Source organism: Panthera onca, chromosome X, assembly GCF_046562875.1.
Source record: "Panthera onca isolate mPanOnc1 chromosome X, mPanOnc1 haplotype 2, whole genome shotgun sequence".
NCBI classification, from domain to species: Eukaryota; Metazoa; Chordata; class Mammalia; order Carnivora; family Felidae; genus Panthera; species Panthera onca.
Window position 1 is genome coordinate 116,193,471 of NC_138357.1, and position 23,946 is coordinate 116,217,416.

Sequence of the window (23,946 nt, forward strand, 5' to 3'; positions counted from 1 at the left end):
GGGGTGACTTCCTGTCTCAGACCATCTCCATGGGATGGCCCAGACTCTTTATCATCCCATCCCAGTAGCTACGGAAACTGAGGCCACTGGGGGTTGGCGTCAGTGTTCGTTACCAGTAAAAGAGCCAACATGAAAGCTCCCACTCATACGTCTCCAATCAGTTGCCCAGCACAGCAAGCGTCGCCACTCCATCCCTCTATTGTCTGGGGGGTTCTCAGCGATTCAGGAAAGGAGGATCTTTTCAGAACAGCTCAGGCAGACACAAATGCAGCCTGACAGTCCAGCCACAGTCTCTTGTGTGTGTGGGTCCTCCACTTTGTCTCAGTTGGCAACACAGCTTTTATTCCAAGTCTCAGACGAAGAGCTTGCCTGCATCCTGGGGGCCCGGGCTGCTGTTAATTTTTCATGGTGGCACCTAACAGGTTAGAGTGCCTATGTCCTAAAGCCCCTTGCTCTCTTAGGCCCTGTTGGAAATGACTTTGCCTGGCTCAGGCGCTCTAATAATTTGCCGCCTCCCCCATGGTACCACATTGTCCTTAACCAACTGCTTCTCTGTTTGGCCTGGACCTCTGTGGAGTAATCAAAAAGAGAGACTTAGTCCAGCATTTTGCCAACTCGGAGGGGGACATTACTCTTTTCTTCAAGTTCATCTGATTATATGGGAAGGTAGCTAAAGGTATGTGTGTGTGCGGCTGTGTGTATATAAGTGTGCTAGGAGGGGATACTGCTCAGAAAATTTATTTGAGTGTTGCATTTGATTACTTTTACCTGAATATTATTAGTTTTTTAAACTTTTGTCCCCTGCCTTTTTTTCCCTGGCTCAAGTTTAAGCAGGCACAGACTACGTTTTAGAAGAGAAAATAATTTTTTTTTCCAAATCAAAAGATAGTCTAAGATAAATGTATCTATCTGTAAGAATAGTAAAAAAGATTAGCAAATTAAACCAAACTGGCCCCAGTCCTCTCTTATTTTGTCAAGTGACCTCTAAGTAAAAAGGGAGAAATTGGTGAAAAATTATGAGTTGTCAAAATACTTTGTTTCCTTTTAGCAAATCATCAGGTTTAGAGAAATACTCTGTCCTGACCTTCTGTGGCCATGTATGTGGGTCCATTTGGTTGGACTTGGTGTTGCCCTCAGAACTTTTGGCTGCAGGTTACCATGACCACAAACTCCACCCCAGTGAAGGAAGAGGGAGGAGGTTTTCAACAAGGAAACAATGCCAGGCAGAAGTGTTCTTTAGCTTTTGGGAAGGAAAGCTAACTCCATCTAGAATCTAAGCAGATGCTTGGTGTAAGGGTCACAAGATCACCATCCAGCATCACAGCTGGAAGAGGCCTGGAGGGGAGACTCTGGGAGCCCAGCCCATTTTAGTTAGCCATCCCATTTTACAGATGAGGAAACTGAGTCTCAGTGTTGGAGGTTGCCAGATCTGATCCACAGTACTGTTTTGGAAGGGGGACGTGGACTTCCTAATGCAGTTCAGTTGCAAACGTAAATGGCTGATCAGAAATTTAGAAAAACTGCTCACTGAGAAATTAAACTACCGTAAAAGGCTGCTGTGGGGTGTCAAACTGGTCTTGTGTTCACAGTGTGTGAGGATTGGATTAAATATTGAAGCAGGGCCACTGCTCTAGTTGGATTCCCTTCAAGGACTGTATTTGAGGATGAACCAAAAGTGTAAAGCTGGCTGAAGAGGAAACCGCAGTCGGGTGGTGCCTATCAGCTGATGGCAGTCTGCATGCACTAATAATTCCTCCCTGACTCATAGCTCTCCCAGCCTGACTTCCAGGCTAGGCTGTGGACTTCCTACCTTTATGCTTTCTTACCTCCCCTCCAGCTGTATTTGTCTAGCTAGGTGGCCTTCAATTAACTGCTGTCATTGTAACTGACCCTGAGAGTTTCATGTATTCTCTCATTCTAATCACTTAGCAAAATGAGTCTCAGGGAGAGACAAGTTCAGTGATTTGCCCAAGGTTACGTTATCTTGGAAGTAACAGAATCAGGTCTCTGGGACAACGAGTCCACTGCTTTCTCCACCAACCAGACCCTGCCCCCGTCAGCAAAATGTTACACATTGTTAATTGAATGGCACAACTTAACACTAGAACTGGTTAACAAGTAGAAATGCCACAAAAATGCACAGGTGAGGGCAGTCTGTAAGACAAGTGAGGGAAATAATTTGCAAAAGCTAGGAGAGAGATCAAGCCATCAACTAAATGAAAAAATGAAAAACGACTTGATTTTCTGGAAAGGCAGTCAACAAAAGGAGAACACTGAGTGGGGCCCCCATCTCAGCTTCTGTTAGATCATGAATCTACGATGGTAAAGCAGAGTCAAATACTGGAACAAGTACAGAATTTGGTAAAGGAATGACTTCACTTATAAAAGGCAAGACAAAACAAAATGCATGAATTTGAAATGGGACTCTTCTATGAAAAACATTAAACCCAACGTCATATGAATCTGAGCAAGAGAAAAAGACTCTGATTAGCTAAGCAAATGGGGGAGTTAACTAGTAAGCTATCAAGGGCTTAACACAATCAGTAAGAATCTGGAGGAGAAGACTTGGGACAACCAGCAGGACCCAAGGGTGCCACTGAAGTGGCAGAAACCACAGCCAAAGCCCAATTGCTGGGCACAGCACTCTCCTCAAGTTTCTGCTACTGCTGCTATATACCGGATTCTGAACTTGCCCTTCGTCTTTGTGCCCCTTGTTTAAGATTGAGTCTCCCAAGAGCAAGAGTGTAATCGACTATCTAACCCTTGGCTATTCCAGGGGCAGAAAGAAGGGGAAACTGGACCCTTTTGCATTCCATAGTGGGAACATCAGCAGGAGGCTGCAATGGCTGTTGCCCTTCTACTAAGAGCATGCACAATGGGGATGTATTAATTAAGGCAACATTAATTGTGGTAACAACCCCAAGGTTTAATGGCTTAACACAATCGAAGTGTATTCCTCAGGCATGTAACTGACCAACACAGATATTCTCAGTTGACAGTCAGCCTTCCACAGGAACGTTCACAATTCAGGCTCCTTCCTTATTGTGACTCCACCCTCCTCTTAGACCTTGAAGTCCTTCCCATTCAGCTGGAGTATGGACATAGAAAATAAAGGTACAACCACTGCTTAAGCTTTCTGACCCAGGCATGATGTACAGCACAACTGCTCCTGTTCCACTGGCAAGAACCAGCCTTGTGGCCTCAACTACATGTAAGGAACCATGGGAAATGTAGTTCCTGGTGGGCAGATGCTTCCAATCAATGGTTCTACACTCTGCAAGAGGGAGTCCACATTTTCTATGGACGAAACATTGTTTTGGGTATGGGAGACCTCCTACATAGAGAGATGGGGACCAACAGGGTTAAGTGGGTAAGATATGTGATAGCCAAAAGTCAACATAAGTCTGTTACAAAATGTGTTTCCAGACACTTGTAAGGAAACCTCCATTTTAATTTTAATGAAGTTGGCTGCACCTTCTTCACCAGAGTTTATAACTTTCAAGGCCAAATATTACCCCGAGAGGCCCACTTGCTGTCCGGTCTAGAATTTCCCTCTGGCGTCCCTGATGACAAGACAGCATTCAACCTGTATTCCCAAACTCCTTACGGGTAGTGTATCAACTAGGATGTTTTAAGCTAGACATAATAAAAACCCCAACTCAAGGTGAAATCCAGAGGTAAAGGAGCCATCAGGCATAGGATGATCAGCAGTTCAATGGATAGCTTCTTTCCATCTCTTTGCTCTGTAATCTTCAGTGGTGATCTCACCTTATGGCTGGTTCTCCTCATGGCCACAAGACGAGTGCCATTGAGCATGGAGATTAATGAGTCCTGATGCATGTCCAGCAGAAGAGAGGGAAAATCTCTTCCCCAACCATATAACACAAGAGCTTCCTTTAACTCTGATTGGACCAGCTCAGGGTATGTACCAACCTCTGGACCACCAAGAGCTACTAAGAGAATGCCATGTGCTAAATGGCTTGGACTAACGAAGATCCATCCCAGGGGCTGGGGCTGGGGTCCCTCTCCCATAATCACATGGAGATAATACTTCAACAAAATTGGGGTTCTGTAGTCAAAAGCAGGAAAGGAGAGGAAGAAGAATTGATATGAGTGGTCAATGAATAGCCTCCACTAAAGATGGAGAAAAGTCTTTAACCTGATAAGAAAGGCCCTTCCACTTTGATGCAGTGCTAATTATTAAAAAGTTCTTTATATTGAGCGCAAACCCCGCTCCTAGCTTTGCTGTCCAGAACTCCACAGCAGAAGTCTAAAATTTCCCTTTCAAAACTTTCAAGATAGATATTATATATTCTTACTCCATGCGAAAATTTTATTTAGGCTGAACCCCCTTGCTTTTATCCTCCTCAATATATCATTTCCCACCTCCTCATCACTCCTGTCTTTCATTTATACACAGGGTAATGTCCAGGAAAGAACAGCAATACTGTACCTTCCTTTGTTCTTCCTATAATCCCTCTATTATTGTAGCCAATGACTAAATATTTAATTAAGGTAATGAAAGCTTTTATAACAGATAAACCCAAATATAATATTGCCTTTGCATAATAAAGGTTTATTTCTCACTCACACATAGTCCCAATTGACAGGTGGCTCTCCTCCAGGCAGTGGTGACCCATGCCTCTTCCATCTAGCAGTTCTGCTATATTCAACACACAGCTTCCAAAGTCACCCTTTCTGCCTCTATCAAGCTAGAAGGGGAGAGAATATGAAAGATCATGTGTGGGCCAAGCTGGAAATGGCATCTCACATTCCGTTGGCTAGGACTCAGTCACATGGCCACACCTACCAAGGGAAGCTAGAAAGTGTAGTCCAACTATTTTCTGCCACAGATATTTAGCCATTGAGAGCCTGCCTCCCACTGATGGTTCTTGCTGAGCTTGCTGTTGCCCAAACACCACCAGATTTTATCTTAATGAGTTACTGCTAAGATAGTCTCACTGTCCTATAATCATAGACTTCATCTTTTGAACGTAGGGGTAGGGCTCCTCATTGTTCCCACTCACCATCCATCTGGGCCTCTCATTCTGCTTGCTATTTCTAGTACTCTCCTCATTTTTAGGAAGTTATCTTTGGGTACTTTACAACTAAAACCTACCTGGAGAAGAACAATTTTTAACTGAGTGCCATCAAGTTTGTATAAGTCAAGCAATGGTGCTGACTTGTTTCAAGGATATCAAGGGCCCCAGGGAGTTACTAATTAATACCTCCAGTGAAAATCACATGTTAACACTGTCACTTGCGATATCCTTTTTGCCACTGTGGGGTTCTTGTTGTTTTTTTTTTCCCCCTGAATTTTCAAGTAGATTTCCAGATCCTCTGTTGGTTCATTCTTCTGTGACTTAAGTGCCACGTGAAAAAGAGGATAAATTGTATGGCTGGCTCTGCTCTGCAATGCTGGGAATTTTGAAAATGAACTTGAAGTCTATGTTGCTTTCATTGCTTTTTGAGGCTTTGTGGGCCACAGCATTTGCTCTGTGTATCTATTTCCAACCCATAATGCAAGACATGTAATTAGTGGTGCCTCCGCCTCTCCTTGCAAGCTCAATCAGGCAGAGCCCATCCAAATGTATTCCATAGACTCCCCTTCCACAGCAAACCAAGGCAGATGTTTCTTGCTCCAAAACACCATTTTCAAACAACTCTCCAGCCAAAAAAATTGTCATTGGAATGTCACTAAATGGTATTTGCTCTGAAGCACCTCACATTAATTCGTAGGGTTATTAAATACTGGACATGGGGTTGTGTGTGGCTAGAATTCTGTTACAATAAAACTTCAAAGGAGTGGGTACCACATAGGTAAAAAAAAAAAAAATATCTTAAAAGACCCTTTCCGAAAAGCCAGTATGTGATTCAACTTCATGATGATACAGTTTGTTTTAGACCTGGAAGAAAGCCATAGATTCATTCATTCATTTATTCACTCATTCATTCATTCATTTATTCATTCAAAGATTACTAAGAATCTACTGTGTGCCAGGCACTAGAGCATGTGATAGAGATAGAGATGAATCCCTGGCCAGAGAAGCTTCCAGACCAGCAGGGAAGACAGACATAAATCAGCAATATGATATTATAATAGATTTATAGAAAATTCAGTGGAAAGATAATAGACTGGAATGAGGTCACACATAGCATCAAATGCAGTCTTTTCTGGGCCTTTTAGAATCAGTATGCCCCAATATCCCTCTTTATATAAAAACAAAAATCTCTAGGCCATCCCTCAGGAAACTACAATATCACCTCTCACTCTCAGGAGATGGGAGTCTTTTAGGAACATGGAGTTGTCTTCTGTGGATCTTGGCCATCCTAGATTTCTTCCTACTTTCCTTTTTTGTAGTTTTATTTTTTAAAGACTCAATATTTTCTAAATACTAAAATTCTGTTAGGTGTTCTTGGGTGGCTCAGTCAGTTGAACATCCAACTCTTGATTTTGGCTCAGGTCATGAGCCCAGGGTTATGGGATTGCACCCCAGGTCAAGCTCTGCACTGAGCATGGAACCTGCTTAAGATTCTCTCTGTCTGTCTGTCTGTCTGTCTCTCTCTCTCTCTCTCTCCTTCTGCCCCTCTCCCCTGCTCGCTCTGCCTCTCTAAAATAAAAAAAAAAATCCTATTTTAAAAACTCCTCCTTTCTCTCCTCCCCGCATCCACCACCTCAGTTAGCTCATCTAATCCAAGCCCCACACCCTCCCTCATTTTGAAGATGAAGATGAGGTCCATAGAGGGGAAGACCAAAGCTTGGGGACCCTGGTGCCTCCAGTGTTGCTTGGGGTTGATGATGATGTGGGATGATGAAAGAAACAGCAGGACTGGTTTAAAAAACAGTATAGTCTTTGCTTCTCAAAATGTGATTTGTGGACCAGGAGCATCAACATCATCTAGGAGCTTGTTAAAAATGCAGAATCTCAGGCACCACCCAAGACCTGCAGGATCAGAATCTGCATATTAACAAGACTCCCAGGAGAGCCAAAGCATTAGAGACTGTTAAAAACTGAGAACAAACTGAGGGTTGATGGGGGGTGGGAGGGAGGGCAGGGTGGGAGGGAGGGCAGGGTGGGTGATGGGTATTGAGGAGGGCACCTTTTGGGATGAGCACTGGGTGTTGTATGGAAACCAATTTGACAGTAAATTTCATATATTAAAAAAAAAAAAAAATAACAAGACTCCCAGGTAATGTGTACATACACTAAAGTCTGAGAAGCACTGCTGTAGCAGTCTTTGCTGATGCCCCCATGCCGTATCTCGTCTACCCACCTGAGTTCATCAACAGATATGGTAGACAGTTTCTAACATGCCAATAGCTTCTTACTTCAAATGCCTGCACTTTAACTCCTTATAAGCATGGTGGAGTTAATGTCCCAGGGTAAACCCTCGACCAATGAAAGATTGAAGCCAGTGGATAAATGCCCTATTCTCCCCATCTTTTAACCAGGGAGTTAATTCATCCTTAGCTGGTATGGTTTGTCTAATGATACAAATATCTCATCAAAAAGAATACCAAATAATTCTGAAAGATTTTGTCCCAAAGCTGACTAGAGGATCATGCTGACTCTTATCAAGATCTACTTTGCTCGGGTGATTGTTTGGTTTTTCCCTGGCTCCTCGCCATTCTTCCACCTCCTAGTCATCTCCCATGACTTAGGATTACCCCAGGCATGGGAAAATAGCACCCAGTAATTTCTTGCAAACAGACTCCACCTTCTTCTCTCATACAGGTTCCCCATGTTGCTTTGGGAATTCATCCAATAGTCTCTACCTTTCAAAGCCTTGAATCAGACACCAATCTGACTGAGGCTGGAATTTCAGGGACTGCTTTCTTTATTTGGACTGGGTTTTAATCATAGGCTTGCCCTTCTCATGTCACACCGACCTTAGTCCCTCGGGGTCTCTAACTTGCTTATTTTACTTACTCTTAGAGGCACGCCTTCCATGGATGATGAATGTTGATTTTCTGCCACCTAGTGGAGGAACTGGAATGGCAGGGATGGAGCCTAAAGTCTGAAAAGAAGGGATCAGTAATTTAACACCCTCCCATGTTCTTATTGAACGTTTATTATGTACAGACCACTCTATACATACGAGCTCATTTAAAAAAAAAATTTAATTAAGTAGGCTCCATGCCCAACATAGGGCTCGAACTCACAACCCTGAGATCAAGAGTCACATGCTCCACTGACTGAGCCAGCCAGGTGCTCCACATTAATTTTTTTATGTTTACAATTATATTTTTGTAGTTTCAAGTTTTTATTTAAATTTGAGTTCCTTGACATATAGTGTGATATTAGTTTCAGCAGCGGAGTTTAGTGATTCATCACTTACATACAACACCCAGTGCCACAGGAGCTCATTTAATCTTCATAACGACCCTATGATGAAGATGTGATCCTAATTTCACAGCCTTAAGAAAACTAAGCAACTTGGCAATAGTGACACAGGGAAAGCACAAACCAAATAAATGACCTCATTAATGAATGGGTTACAGCTCTGGGCAACTGAGGCTCAACTGTGCTGGGGATCCTTTGATAAATTATGTGGAACATGCCTCAGAATCATCCCACTAGAAGATGGAGAGGTTGCAGTATTTATATTGACTCCTATTCCTCATTGGTTGGGGCTTCCCCCAGGGATGTCAACTCACCCACAATACTGAGTTACACCTACTTGTGGGAGAGAGTGCTCCACAGGAAAGAAATGGAGATTCAGGCCCTTGAGGTGGGAAGCTGCTAGCATGCTGGAAACTTAGAAAGTGGTAGAATAAGATTCTAGTTCAGGCATGTCTGACTCTAAAATCCATCTCCTAACCTGTCCATCATACTGTCTCAATAGCTCAGCCATGTATGAAGTATATCACATGTCAAGTTCTTGCCTGGAAAGTTCTTCCATGTAGTCAGAGCTGTAGGCAATAATGGTCAGTCAGACCTTGAGTTCTCATTATCAGTTCTGGTTTAGGCTGTAACATGAAGCCAGTGTCCATGTTTTCTATGGATCCCCTGACTCACTGTGGATGATTATGATCTTTGATCTTCTTCATTTCACCATGCTCACAGGCAGGTATGTTGCATCAGCTTCTCAGGCTTTAGCCTGGAAAGGGCTGATCATTACAAATCCTTTTATTTATTTATTTGTTTTTTATTATTTTTTATTTTTAAAAATTTACATCCAAATTAGTTAGCATATAGTGCAACAATGATTTCAGGAGTGCTTTTAAAGCAACCACCTGCCACCTAGGGCAGGCTGTGGACATGTGGTGCAGCAGCCCCAGTCTTTGGCTTTACCTAGGCCCTCCAGTGTTTGCAGTAACATCATGTTCAAAATTACTAAGATACAAATTGTTACTAGGGAAAGAACATGGGCTTTCACCAGACAGACCCAGATTCCAATCTGAACTGTGCTATTTAACAGCTGAACAAACTTGAGAAGATCACTTGACCTGCCTAAGTCTGTTACCTCATCTATCAATTGCGGCTCATAATACCTACAACCCTGAGGGTTGTTGTAGTGATTGGACAAGATAATGTGTATAAATCAGACCATGGTACTAGGCTTTGGGTGCAACTAGTTTGCTTGGGAGGTGCAGACAAGGCTGGTAGGGAAGTAGAAGTGAAGCAGGAAAGGGAGGACAGCCAATAAAGGGTGCATTGTTAAGCTGGCTGTAATAGTCGGCAACTGGAGCCTCATCCTGCAGGAAAACTCTGGGAAAGTGTAAAGCCCTCAGCTCAGAATTATCCCAAGCAAAGGCCGAGGGAACTGGGATATTTATATAGCAACTCCTGAGAGTCATTAGTTGAGGGTTACTCCAGGAGGGTGTTAATTCCCCTATCTTTCCACAGTCATGGGGGCAGGAGGGGGCAGGAGTGAGTGCTTGGGCATGTACATGCAGACACTGGCAGTTGAAAATAGGCCAGAGCATCCTGAAAGGACCGTGGACCTTAAGCAGGGCATCACAGCATCTGCTCTAAGTAGCCAGCCCATGCTAGGCACAGAGGATCTGCTCCATATGTGGGCCCACTCTCTTGCCCCTTCACCATCACCACTCCCCTTCAAAGTCTCTCTTCTGCCATTTTGCTGAATACAACATGTGAGACACTTGCCATTCTCCTCCTCTCTAACATGTTCTTATTTAATCCTTATGCTTCATGCTAAATCTCTTTTCTGCACTGCATTCACCCTTCCTCCCAGCCTATATTACTACCGTCTTCTACAAACTGTCTCTTGCTCAAGTCCCTCATGTTTGAGCCATTATTCTTGGTTTCCCCCTTTCTGGCAACCATCACCTTCTTTCCCAAATGTTCTGTAGACAATCTTTGTGATATCTCAGAAGTCCTTTCTTCTATGACTTATGTTAGCAAAAGCATTTACTTCTCTCTTGCTCCATCAAAGAAGCAAAGTTACCCTTTCAAAATGAGTATTAAGGGAAAGAGCACTGCAGAAGGCATTGTGTATTGCCCAGCCAAAGGCCATTTGATTCTCATCTTCTTCTTCTTACTAACAATACACTAATTTTTTTCTTTTTATTATTCAAGAAGAAGCCATGTCTTTCAGAGGAGGCCAAAACCAAAGAAGAAATTTTTTTGGTCTAAGCCAATCAGGGCACTAGCCTTTCCCTTGTAAGTGACCAGTTCAGACATTGTCAGGTTAGGTGCAGGCCAAGGAGACCTAGGGAATGCCTGGTACAGGTCTCTGGGAAGGTTGGACTTGCTCATACAAAGGGTTCTTTCTTGCTCCTGCTTCAGGCTATTGTCCCCTGTATGTAACACCCAAAATTGCCACAATCCTCTTAGAACCACGAGGGAAATACAAGAGAGTATTATAGAAGTGAAAGAGAGCCACCATGTCATTGAACCACTGGCTCCACCAACCCTAGAGCAAACCTATTTCATTGTTTAAGCCCATTTTAGCTGGGTCATATGTTACTTGAATCCAAAAGCATCCTGAAATGATATGATAAAGTCTTTAGACTTTAGAACTTGGTTTTTAGAAAATCATTATAAGAGAATGATTTTAACACAGAGATGATCTGTTCACAAATGTTCTTAATGGTCCATATATTTTTGCTGGACTTGGCCACATTTTCTAACATAGTGCCATTATGTATGTAATGTCTATAAGAACCAACCTGAACAGACAGAGTAGCACATCTAAATGAGTCTATCTGGCCTTTAATTAATGCAACTCTTGAAAAGTCAGGTGGAAATTGAATTTTTCCTACATTAAAGAGCAAGCTAACTAAATTGAATAATGTTTTGGGAAGCATTCTGGATAAACCCAAGGGAGTGGTAACTTGCAAATCACTTTAAACAATATTTCCTTTGAATAAACAAGTCCATGACAAATCCTTTTGGGTTCAGAGGGGTTATTTTATAAAAGTATATATTCTCCCTGTGATGAAAGGCTCCTTAACTTGGGGTTTGACTTCAGGAAATATGTGAATCCCATGAAATCATAAGCAACATTCTGTGTCTATGTGTAAATGTGAATTTCTCTGAGGAGAAGATTTAAAGCTTCCATTGGCTTCTGAAAGGAGTTTGTAACTGCCCTCATACCTCCAAAAAAAGGAGTTAAGAGCCACTGCTAATGTAGGTGTTTTCAAAGTCTGGATTTTCTTAAAGAAGCATATGCTTATATTTGAAGGCAATCTGACAAAGGGCTAACATAATATTTTGAGGATCCAGTGTTCATATCTAGTTTGTGAATTCTCAGATGTCACACCAGATGTCCTTATTTTTGTGAGGGCCCTTAAGCCCTTTGGGGAAAAATATGCGAAGAGAACTTTGGATATAGTTGCCATGCTCTACACTCTAAGAAGATATGGTGATTGCTATAGTAATGACGTCCAATTTTTTTGACATGTCTCTGAATCCAGCTCTTGGGTAGTCACCTCCCATCCTGACTCTAAGGGATGGCCATGTGACTTTCCTTGGCCCAAGGAACAATAGTGATTGTGACAGAAGCAAAGACTTGAAAAATATTCAAAATTGGGGATTTCTACCTTTTACTATTACTAGAGTCCCTACCACCACTTCCGTATGAAGAAGCCTGGGCTAACCTGATGAATCATGACAAACATATGATCGAGTTGCCCACCTCATCCCAGCCTATAGATACTCAATCCTCAGAAGCAGAACTATGGATATGGGTGGCAGCTGACTGCAAGCCCATAAGTGAGTCCTACTGAGAGAGCAGTAGAACCATCTAGCTGAGCCCAGCCCAAACTACCAACCCTGTAAGATAAGTAAATAGCTGATTGTTTTAAGCCACTAAGTTTGGAGATGTTTTGTTAAGCAGTAAAAGCTAACTGATACAGGAGGGAAGGGAATACCTGTTCTTCCCAAGCAGCAGCATCGGTTGTAGAGCTGCAGACCACAGGCAGGTGCCTGAGGCAGTGGTTAGTAGGCCAGTCTGAGCAGGATGAGGGGCCAGTGAGCAGAGAGGAATCAGGATCCCTACACGGGGTCTTCACTCACTCTGGCCTAGCTGGAATTATCTGGGCCCTAGAAAGAAGAGACCTACTGGGATCCTTCCTTCAACCACCATATCTCCCACCAAAGGAGGGCCTGTAAGTTGGAAGTTAGTAAAAAGTGTTTAAGGGTTACTCAGGCCCTTGTTTTTTTCCCAGACTTGGCATGACCTGACAAAATGAGTTATAGGAGATAAAGGAGGAGATAAGAACATCAGGAATTGAGTGTCAGAGAAGGAAAAAGGGAATAAAAAATGAATGAAAGAGAAAAATATGAGAAAAACAAAGAGAAAGTAGAGATGCCAACTATCCCCCAGACCTGATTATTAAGAGCCAGAAGGAAAATCATTATATCATCATTATTTTTAGGTGCTTGTGTGTCCAACAAGCCATTTAATCTTCCTAATTATCATGGGAAACTGAGGCTCATATAGGTTATGTGAGTTGCTCTATGATTACAGTGACCCTAAGTGCCAGAACTGGGACTTGAGCCAGTACTCGCCCCACTAAGTAAAGAAGTCTTGATGTGGAAATAATAATAGACAACACTTTTGGGTGCGTACTGTGTCCACACACTATTCTAAGTACTTTACCTGGTTAACTAGTTTGACACACTCAGAACAGCTAGGCACCACGATGATCATCATCCCCATTTCACAGATGAGGAAATAAAGACACAAAGAGGCTAAGCAACTTGCCCAAGATTACTTAGCTAGAAAGTGGTGATGCAAGGAACCCACATAGTTGGGCTCCAGACCCCGCACTTGTAGCAACTACACTGCAATACCTATCAGAATGCTTCCAGATTCCAACCCCATTGCTGCTGCTGACACTCTCAGGGCTCCCAAGTGGACCAGGGATGGGCTCAAGGTACCCAGACAGGCCTCAGATGAGGACTGATCACAGTGTGGGGATCTGTGAAGGCAGAAAACTTCACAAGGAGCTCAAATGAAACCTCTTGCACTTTAGATAGAAGCAAGAAGTCCAGGGACAAGGCCTGGCTGCCTTATGCTCTTCCCAGAGCCAAGCACACCTCTGGGGTACAAACGAGTGGAGCATGGAATCTAAAGCACAGCTGAGTGCACTGAACTGCATGGGAAAGAGCCAGGAATGGCTTCTTCTCATTTTGAAGTCTGGGCCTTTGGAAGCTCGAAAGACACTCTGCTGGGAGCTTTTTGAAGAAATAATAAGGGCTTGCATGGGGGAAGATAAGGGCATAGAGACAATATTGGAAAGACAGGCAGAGGGGAAGAGAGCCATAAAAGAGGAGGTGCTCGCCAGGGGTGTTTCTATATTACTGACTGCGTAGCTCGTAAACTTATTTTAAGTCCATTGGGATCCACAGGTGTATCCCAGGTGTACCCAACATGAGTCTGGCTCAGAACTTGATTCCCTAGAAGTCTCTTGCTATTTAGATCTTAGACAATAATCCCAGAAGAAGAAAGGGTGGGAGATTTTAGAAAGTAAAGTTTCATTCAAGAATCTGTTTAGTTTTTGAAGTTCCTCTAAAAGAAAATCAATCGTCTAGGACTCCCAATCTCCACTAGCATTACTCTTTTCTGACTTCTTCTTGGTCACTAATACATCTAAGGCACTGCAGGGCAAGACACATCAGCAGTAAGTTTATCATGGAGACTTGTTTTTAAAAATAAGAAAAATAAAAGAAGAAAGAAAAGGCTTTGGTGATGATGGCAATGCTCATTTTTGTGGTATGGATCCAACTGGAATGAGATCATGGCTTCGGCAACCTGGGAAATCTTTCTCTTTTTTTGCTGGAAATCTCTGGATCTCTGGACTTCAGGGAGTTTCAGCATCAAACCATCTGCCCCCATTCCAAACATAACAGAAGAAAAGGAATGTGAAGTCCTTGATTTCTCTCCTCCGTGGTTTGAAGTGTTTCTAGGGAGAGTGTTAACACTCTTGAGAACCCTAAGGTGTGTATTTAAATTTCTGAGATGGAAGTTAAAGGTAAGGAATGAACACAAGGTTTCCAAAGGGAGAATTCCAGAAGAAGTAACCATGGAAACCGTTCCAAGGTCTTCAGAGTAGTGTCACATTGAGCCGAGAGACAGCAAGCCCCATTAGTGGGAAACGAAACCCTAAAGCAGAGAAGCTGAGCAAAGGAGTGAAATGAATTGAAAATGAATGAAGCAATTTTTAATAACCAGGTGAATCAGACTCAGTAAGCAGTGAAAATCAAGGTAGCAGAAATCATCTGCTTCTTTAAAAGAAAGATGAAAACAGAGGTATGCTTTTAGAGCACTTCTTCCTGTGGGCTGTATTCCAATCGTATGCATAACCCTAGGCTTTTCAAGCGTACTGGTGCCAGATTTCAAGACTTTATTCATTCTCATACATTTATTCATCAGTTCACTCTTTCATTCAACAGCTGTTATAAGATATCTGATGCCACATTTATTCACCCATTCATTCAATATTTATTGGGTACCTACTATGTGCCAGATACTCTACTAGGTACTAAGGATATTATAGTAAACAAGACAGATATATTACCTGTCTTTACAGAGCTTACCATCTAGCTTACACTGTGCTCAGCAATATGAAGGATTCAGAGAAGCAGAAAAACTGAGTTTGCTAACCTCAAGGAACCCACAATTTCCTTAGGAGAAAAAAAATACAAGCATAGTAAGAATTAAATATTTATACAAGAGCTAGATCAGAATTCCAGGCAAGAATACAAGCAATGTCACAGGCAATATATTTCCATTTTCCCGTTTCATCGCTGCCCAAGTTCATTCCTAACCTTGCCTCCAGTTATTTAATACATTGTGAAGTTCCTTTATGAGAGGAATCCTTAAAGAGATGAATATCTTTTTTTAATGCTTCAAGTTTTTATTTAAATTCTAGTTAGTTAACATATAGTGTAATATTGATTTCAGGAGTAGAATTTAGTGATTCATCACTTACATATAACACTCAGTTCTCATCACAGAAGCCCTCCTTAATATTGATCACCCATTTAGCCTATCCCCTGCCCACCTCCCCTCCAGCAGTCCTCGGTTTGTTCTCCATTGTTAAGAGTCTCTTATGGTTTGCCTCTTTCTCTCCCTGTCTCTCTCTCTCTCTCTCTCTCTCTCTCTTTCTCTCTCGTTTTTTCCTTCCTCTATGTTCATCTGTTTTGTTTCTTAAATTCTGCATATGAGTGAAATCATATGGTATTTGTCTTTTTCTGACTGACTTATTTTGCTTAGCATAATACACTCTAGCTCCATCCATGTCGTGGCAAATGGTAAGATATCATTCTTTTTCATGGCTGAGCAATATTCCATTGTATATGTATACACCACATCTTCTTTATCAATTCATTAGTCGACAGACACTTGGGCTCTTTCCATAGTTTGGCTATTGTTGATAATGCTGCTACAAATATCAGGGTGCATGTGCCCCTTCAAATCAGTATTTTTGTATCCTTTGAGTAAATACCTAGTAGAGCAATTGCTGGGTCATAGAGTAGTTATATTTTTAACTTTTTGAGGAACCTCCATACTATTTTCTACAGTGGCTGCACCAGTTTTCATTCCCACCAACAGTGTAAGAGGGTTCCCCTTTCTCCACATCCTTACCAACATCTGTTGTTTCCTTTGTTGTTAATTTTAGCCATCTGACAGGTGTGAGGTGGTATCTCATCATAGTTTTGATTTGTATTTTGGTGATGATGAGTGATGCTGAGCATCTTTTCATGTAGATGTCTTCTTTGGAAAAATGCCTATTCATGTCTTCTGCCCATTTCTTAACTGGATTATTTGTTTTTTGGGTATTGAGTTCGGTAACTTCTTTACAGATTTTGGATACTAACCCTTCATCAGATATGTCATTTGCAAATATCTTCTCCCATTCTGTAGGCTGCCTTTTAATTTTGTTCAATGTTACCTTCATGTTACAAACATTTTTATCTCAATGAAGTCCCAATAGTTCATGTTTGCTTGCCTCCAGAGATGCATCTAATAAGAAGTTGCTACAGCTGATGTCAGAGTGTGCTGCCTGTGTTCTCTTACAGGATTTTAATGGTTTCCTATCTCATATTTACGTCTTTCATTCATTTTGAATTTATTTTTGTGTATAGTGTAAGAAAGTGGTCTGGTTTCATTCTTCTGCATGTTGCTGTCCGGATTTCCCAACACCATTTGTTGAAGAGACTGTCTTTCTTCCATTGGATATTCTTGCCTCCTTTGTCATAGATTAGTTGACCATGTAGTTGTAGGTCCATTTCTGTGTTTCCTATTCAGTCTATTGATCTATGTGTCTGTTTTTGTGCCAGTACCATACTGTCTTGATGACCACAACTTTGTAATATAGCTTGAGGTCCAGAATTGTGATGTCTCCAGCTTTGCTTTTTTTTTTGCAAGATTGCTTTGGCTATTTGGGGTCTTTTGTGGCTCCATACAAATTTTAGAACTGTTTGTTCTAGATCTGTGAAAGATGTTGGTGGTATTTTGGTAGGGATTGCATTAAATGTGTAGATTACTTTGGGTAGTATAGACATTTTAACAATATTTGTTCTTCCAATCCATGAGCACAGAATGTTTTTCCATTTATTTGTATCCTCTTCAGTTTCTTTAATAAGTATTTATAGTTTTCAGAGTACAGATCTTTTGCCTCTTTGGTTAGGTTTATTCCTAGGTATCTTATGGTTTTTGGTGCAATTGTAAATGAGATCGATTCCTTGATTTCTCTTTCTGCTGCTTCATTATTGGGGTACAGAAATGAAACAGATTTCTGTATGTTGATTTTATATCCTGTGACTTTACTGAATTTGTGTATCAGTTCTAGCAATTTTTTGGTGGATTCTTTCAGGTTTTCTACATAGAATATCATGTCATCTGTGAATAGTGAGGGTTTGATTCTTTGCTGATTTGGATGCCTCTTATTTCTTTTTGTTGTCTGATTGCTGAGCCTAGGGCTTCCATTACCATGTTAAATAACAATGGTGAGAGTGGACATACCTGTTTTGTTCCTGACCATTCAAGAAAAACTCTTAGTTCTTCCCCACTGAGGATGACTTTAGCTGTGGGTCTTTTGTATATGGCCTTTATGATGTTGAGGTATGTTCCCTTTATCCCTACTTTTTTGAGGCTTTTTATCAAGAATCAGCGCTGTACTTTGTCAAATGCTTTTTCTGCATCTATTGAGAGGATCATATGGCTCTTATCCTTTATTTTATTAATGTGGTATATCACATTGATTGATTGGAAAATATTGAACCACTCTTGCAGCCCAGGAATAAATCCCACTTGATCATAGTGAATTTTTTTTTTAATGTACTGTTGGATTTGTTTTACTAGTATCTTGTTGAGAGTTTTTGCATCCATCTTCATCAGGGATACTGTCCTGTAGTTCTCCTTTTTAGTGGAGTCTTTGTCTGGTTTTGGAATCAAGGTAATGCTGGCCTCATGGAATGAGTTTGGAAGTTTTCCTTCCATTTATATTTTTTGGAACAGTTTGAGAAAAATGGGTATTAGCTCTTCTTTAAATGTTTGGTAGAATTCCCCTTGGGAAGCCATCTGGCCCTGGACTTTTGTTTGTTGGGAGATTTTTTATTATTGATTTAATTTCTTTGCTGGTTATCTGTTCAAATTTTCTATTTCTTTCTGTTTCAGTTTTGGTAGTTTATATGTTTCCAGAAATTTATCCATTTCTTCCAGATTGTCCAATTTGGTAGCATATAATTTTTCATAATATTCTCTTATAATTGTTTATATTTCTGTGGTGTTCATTTCGATCTCTTCTCTCTCACTTATGATTTTATTTATTTGGGTCCTGTTTCTTTTCTTTTTGATAAGTCTGGCTAGGGGTTTATCAATTTTATTAATTCTTTCAAAGAACCAGCTTCTAGTTTCATTGATCTGTTCTGCTGGGGTTTTTTGTTTATTTCTACATCATTTATTTCTGCTCTAATCTTTAATATTTCCCTTCTTCTGCTAGCTTTAGGCTTCATTTGCTGTTTTTTTTTCTAGCTCCTTTAGGTATAAGGTTAGGTTGTGTATTTGAAATTTTTCTTGCTTCTTCAGGTAAGCCTGTATTGCTATATACTTCAAAGAGGTGAATATCTTGAAGTAAGTCCACCCAATGTCTGTCTACATTTCATTTATCCCTTAATCTATATCTCCAAAGACAATTTGATATAGAGGTGACCTTACCAATTCACCTGATAGAGTTGTAGGGTGAGAAGAAATAGATTTTGAGTATAGCTACTTTGAAGGCACCATAAATGGCTGGTCTGCTTTGAAACATGGCTCTGAACCAGCTCTCAGCCTTTAGGGACAACTGAAGGAGGCTTCCCTCTACCTTTGGTGTTGGGCCAGTACCAGACAACTCTGCAGAATTCAGAACAAAACCTTATATTCCTGCTTTCTAGAAGATGAGAAAAACATGTGAGTCTTATGAGAAGAAAAAAAAGGAATATCAGTATCAACCTTGACCACAGATCTTGCACTGGTGACCACGTGAAAATGGGGCAGAGTCAGTGCAGGTGGAAGGGAGCCCTGTCCTCCTTCCTCTCTTCTGGCACCTGGCATGGTCCCCTCCCTTTTTTTTTTTTTTTTTTTTTTAAAGACTGAGGCCGTTCTTGTGCAGGCCTTCTGTATTTTTTTTTTAATTTTTTTTTTCAACGTTTTTAATTTATTTTTGGGACAGAGAGAGACAGAGCATGAATGGGGGAGGGGCAGAGAGAGAGGGAGACACAGAATCGGAAACAGGCTCCAGGCTCCGAGCCATCAGCCCAGAGCCTGACGCGGGGCTCGAACTCACGGACCGCGAGATCGTGACCTGGCTGAAGTCGAACGCTTAACCGACTGCGCCACCCAGGCGCCCCTAGTCCCCTCCCCTTTTTGAATGACACAAGATGACTCATTCCAGTTGGGAAGACCACTGTGTTTATTCCAAGAAAGTGATCACTGTGTTGCAGAAGACAAACTTTCTTGAATCTTTGGCTATATAATTATCAAGATGAACTGTTGGGAAAAGTTATGTGATAGGTGAGAGAGATTATTTGGGGAAAGAATATTCCCATGGATGTGTTTCTATTTTGTCACTACTTTAGTTATGGCAGAGAAAGAGAACTTAGTGAACAAAACAAAACCATGTTCCTGGCCTATCGTGGGTCCAAGGATGGCTAAACTTGAGGAAAATCGGAGTGGGTGGTGGTGGGTTCCAAAAGCCTATGGCAAAGCTGGTTGATAGACTGTTTTCAGGCAAAACTGTGGCAGTCTTGATGAAGAAAGAATGCAGACTCTGATTCATTTCTATTTCCTTAAATTTCTCAATGAATCAAAATCATTTTCACTTCATTGAGTTTTGATGGTAATTGGGTGATGAGCTACTCATTTGTCAGAATTTTCTAATTAGAACAGAAAAAAAAAGAGTTTTCAACATTTTCTGTCTTGTTTGCCTTCCTCTAAGGCAGAGGTCATAAATTTATGTAGTTGGCTATCCTCATCATGGTTTTTGTTTTTATTTTATTTGGTAGATCCAGGGCAGGGAATGGGACTCAAGTTCTGACCCAGGCTCACAACTTTATACTTGGCCTAATTCTTACCACTCCAAAACTTAACAGCTTAAAACAACAATCACTTATTAGCTTATGATTCTGTGGGTGAGCAGTTTGGCCTGGGATTATCTGGACAGTTCTTCTAGTGGTCTGACCTGGACTTATGCATACAGCTGCAGTTAGCTAGAGGACTGACAAGAGCCTATTCAGTCTATGGTGGCCTCACTCACATGTCTGATGGTTGGGGCTGGCTGTTGGTTGGGACAATGTGTGTAATTGGGCCACACATCTTCGGCAGGCCAGCTGAAGTTTATTCACATAATAGGGTTCTCAGGGTTCCAGGAACAGCAAGAGAGGATAAGTCCAGTGCAGAAGCATGTCTTAGATCACTGTTTCCATCATGATTTCTAATACCCCACTGGTTAAAGCAAGTCACATGGTCAAACCCAGATTCAAGGGATGGAGAAGTAGATTCCATATCATGATGGGAATTATTAAAAAGTCACATTGTAAAAGGGAGTGCATGCCAAGAGGACAGGAGTTATTGTGGCCACTTTTGTAAATAGTCTACCATACCCCTGTTGCCATTTGAGATAGCAGCCCATGCAAAGAGTCTATTGCATCTGGCGGGCAGCATTACAGGCTTGGTTGGACTCCATGTTTCATGTTTTTCCTGTGGTAAAAGGAAATGGCTTTGAGGAAGCAAAGGAAAAGATGTGAAGTTTAAAGTTGCCAAAGGGTATTGTTTCAATTACATTTCCATATCTCTACAAGAACAAAATCACACACATATGTATATTTGATATATGTGTATATACACACACAAATTATGTATATACATATATATACTATGTTCTTTTGGTAACTATGCATGCTAGTACAGAGTCTGGGCATCTTTTTTTTTTGTAAAAGCAATGTTGATTATGTTTAGTCAAATAAATAAATAGTCCCAATCTTGACTTACTCATTTGATAGAAATAGAAAATTTTCATACCAATTTGTAAACAGATCTATATAATCTCTTACAAAATACACACACACACACACAATCATCATATTTTCAAGCTAAACAATAAGTATTTTGAAGTGATAAGATTTTCTTTCACTTTCTTAGTTTTATGACAATTGTTGATCCACTCCTGTCATTTTGTATAAGGAGCATATTCTGGAGATTACAAAAATAGTGATGTGGGTAGGAGAGGTATTGTATAATTTATCCAGGTAGGAAAACTATATATGGTATATATACTTAAAACATATTTAACCTAGAAGGACATAATAAGGTAATGGTTGAATATATATTTCAACTGCTTAATCAATTTTATCATGGCAAGCAAACAAAGGAATTATAAAGACCCTATATCAATGAGGGTTTGGTATGGAAATCAGAAACTAGGTATTCAAAGAAGAAAAGGATGTAATTCTGAAAATTAGATGCTTAAAAAACCATTGGAGGGGTTTGGGAATGAAGGTCAGGAAAAGCTGCCCCTAGCTTTTAAGAAATGAAGAACTGAAGGGAAGGAAAAATAAGATAAACACAGAGAAGAAGACAAACCATAAAAGACTCACAAATACAGAGAACAAACTGAGGGTTGCTGGAGGGGAGGAGGATTAGGGGGATGGGCCAGATGGGTGATGGGTATTAAGGAGGGCACTTGTTGGAATGAGCACTGGGTGTTACATGTAAGTGATAAATCACTGGGTTCTACTCCTGAAACCAATACTACACTATATGTTAACTTTCTTGAATTTAAATAAATACATTTTAAAAATTAAAAAATTAAAAAAAAAAGAAGTGCGGAACTTGCTAGAACTGTAGGAAGCTGCCATTAATTGTCTCAGCTGCCTGCCTCACTGAACGGGGTACTGTACAAGAGAATGCCTCGAAGCTGCTGAAAAACCTCACATCTACTGTCTGGCAAAGCCCACACACCTTCCTGCTGCTGTCTTAATGGCCTCTGCTTCTCTTCTACTTTTCAAATCTTGCAAAGAAGCCTCTTATCAGAGGACTCTATCCTGGAAGCTGGCTGGCAAGAGATTCTAGGAGATGTAGCTTCTAGGCTTCTAACCCCTCAGTAGAGGCGAGATCATAAAAAGAAATGGGGATGATCCTTGTCAAAATTAAACCATTCAGCATAGACCCCCAACTCCATTTAACCTTATAGCATCTACTATTCTTAAGACTGTGGCCCCATGTTGTACAAATATGTTTTAACAAAATGCCACCAATCTATACATACTAGTTTTGTGATCTTTTTTCCTAACTTGAATTTACTGACATATCCATACAACTATCAAACTATAAACTGTTGATTTTGTGGCAATAATACATTTCTTTTGTTTAATATATTTAAGTACCCTTGAACTCTTGTATAAGCAGATTTGTAATATTTTTTCTTCTGTTATTAAAAAATAGCTACTTTACACAAAACTTATTTTTTCCTTTTTGCATTCATTTCTTAAGTGTTATTCCCCAAATGAATTAATGAGTCAAAATGTATAATCAGCTCCTCAAAAAATATTGCCTTGTTAAACTAATGTAGAATAGTAAATTGTACTAACAAACATTATGCAGCGTAATCTTATACCATATGGCATTAATCAATCTGTTACTAGCTTTTGTTTTCTTCTGGGTATATAAGGGTGTATATTAAAAAGTACAGATTCACACTAAGACATCTGGCTTCAAAACAATTTAAATCACAAAGAAACATATATATTTTTGCTTTCTCGCTATTCTGCCCTAACTTTTACAATCCCACTCTCGGAATTTCTGGCTAATCCCTTGAAAAAAGTCCACCTGCCAAACTTTTGATTGCTCCTATCTTTCCATAATTTATCCAGTGTAACCCCATGTTGAACTTTCTATCACAGAATGCGGAGGGTCTCTGGACAGTAGGCCACTTCTCAGGGGTCCTAAGAGGCCCTGGGAGTCATCCCTCACTCAAAAATGGTGTTTTGTCTGAATGTGGGCCAGCCCTCCCTGCTCCAGGACTTCTCAGGGGAGTGATTAGGTCACGACCACATCTCAGCTTCTACATGGAGCTCTCTCTCCTTCAACCCTTGACATCTTCAACCACTCTGCTTAACTGCCCTCCCCTAGCTCCTCAGAAGGTCAAGGCTGTAGCCATGATTCAAAGCTATACTTGAAGGCCACCTCCTCTAAGAGGCCTCTGATTTCCCCAATAAAAGAGATCTCACTGAAGAACTGCCATGCCACATTTCTACTAGTTTTTACATAACTTTAATTTTTTTCTCATGTGTGAAGTGATTTGTGCTCATTGCAGAAAAGTTGAGAAATATGGAAAAGATTAAAGAAAAATATCACTCAATCCCACAACACAGAGAGATAATCATTGTTAACATTTTCCTGCGTTATCCTGTTAGCCTTTCTGATGAGTTTTTAAAAGAAACATAATCGAGAACATACCATGGATCCAGTCTTTTTTTTTTAACATTTTATCATGAGCATATTTCCATGTTGTTAATTTTTTGATGTCTCATTTCAACAGGAACATAAATTTCATTGTGCAGATGTACTATAATTAACTAATTCTCAGTTGTTTAATATCTGGGTTGTTTCCAATTTTGTGCTATTATACATAATGCTACAATAAACATCCCTAATAATAAATCTTTGTCTACATGTTTGACTATTTCTTTAAGATAGGTTTCTAGAAGTGGGAGTATTGTAGTGAATTTAACAATGCTTTTATTTCAGAATTAGACAAAATTAAGGATCCTCTCCCAAGAACAATGCAATCAAACACATAACCACACTTTTGCGTACACTTTAAGGGAATTTACCTGAAGCTCATGTGTGGATTTCCTAGGGGGCTAGGGATCCCTAGGTTAAATATATTTGAATGATTAGTTCACAGACATGAAAAAATTTAAGGATACTGCTAAATATTCCTAATTATTCTACAGAAACAACTTCTGTCCTACTTTTATGGTATAG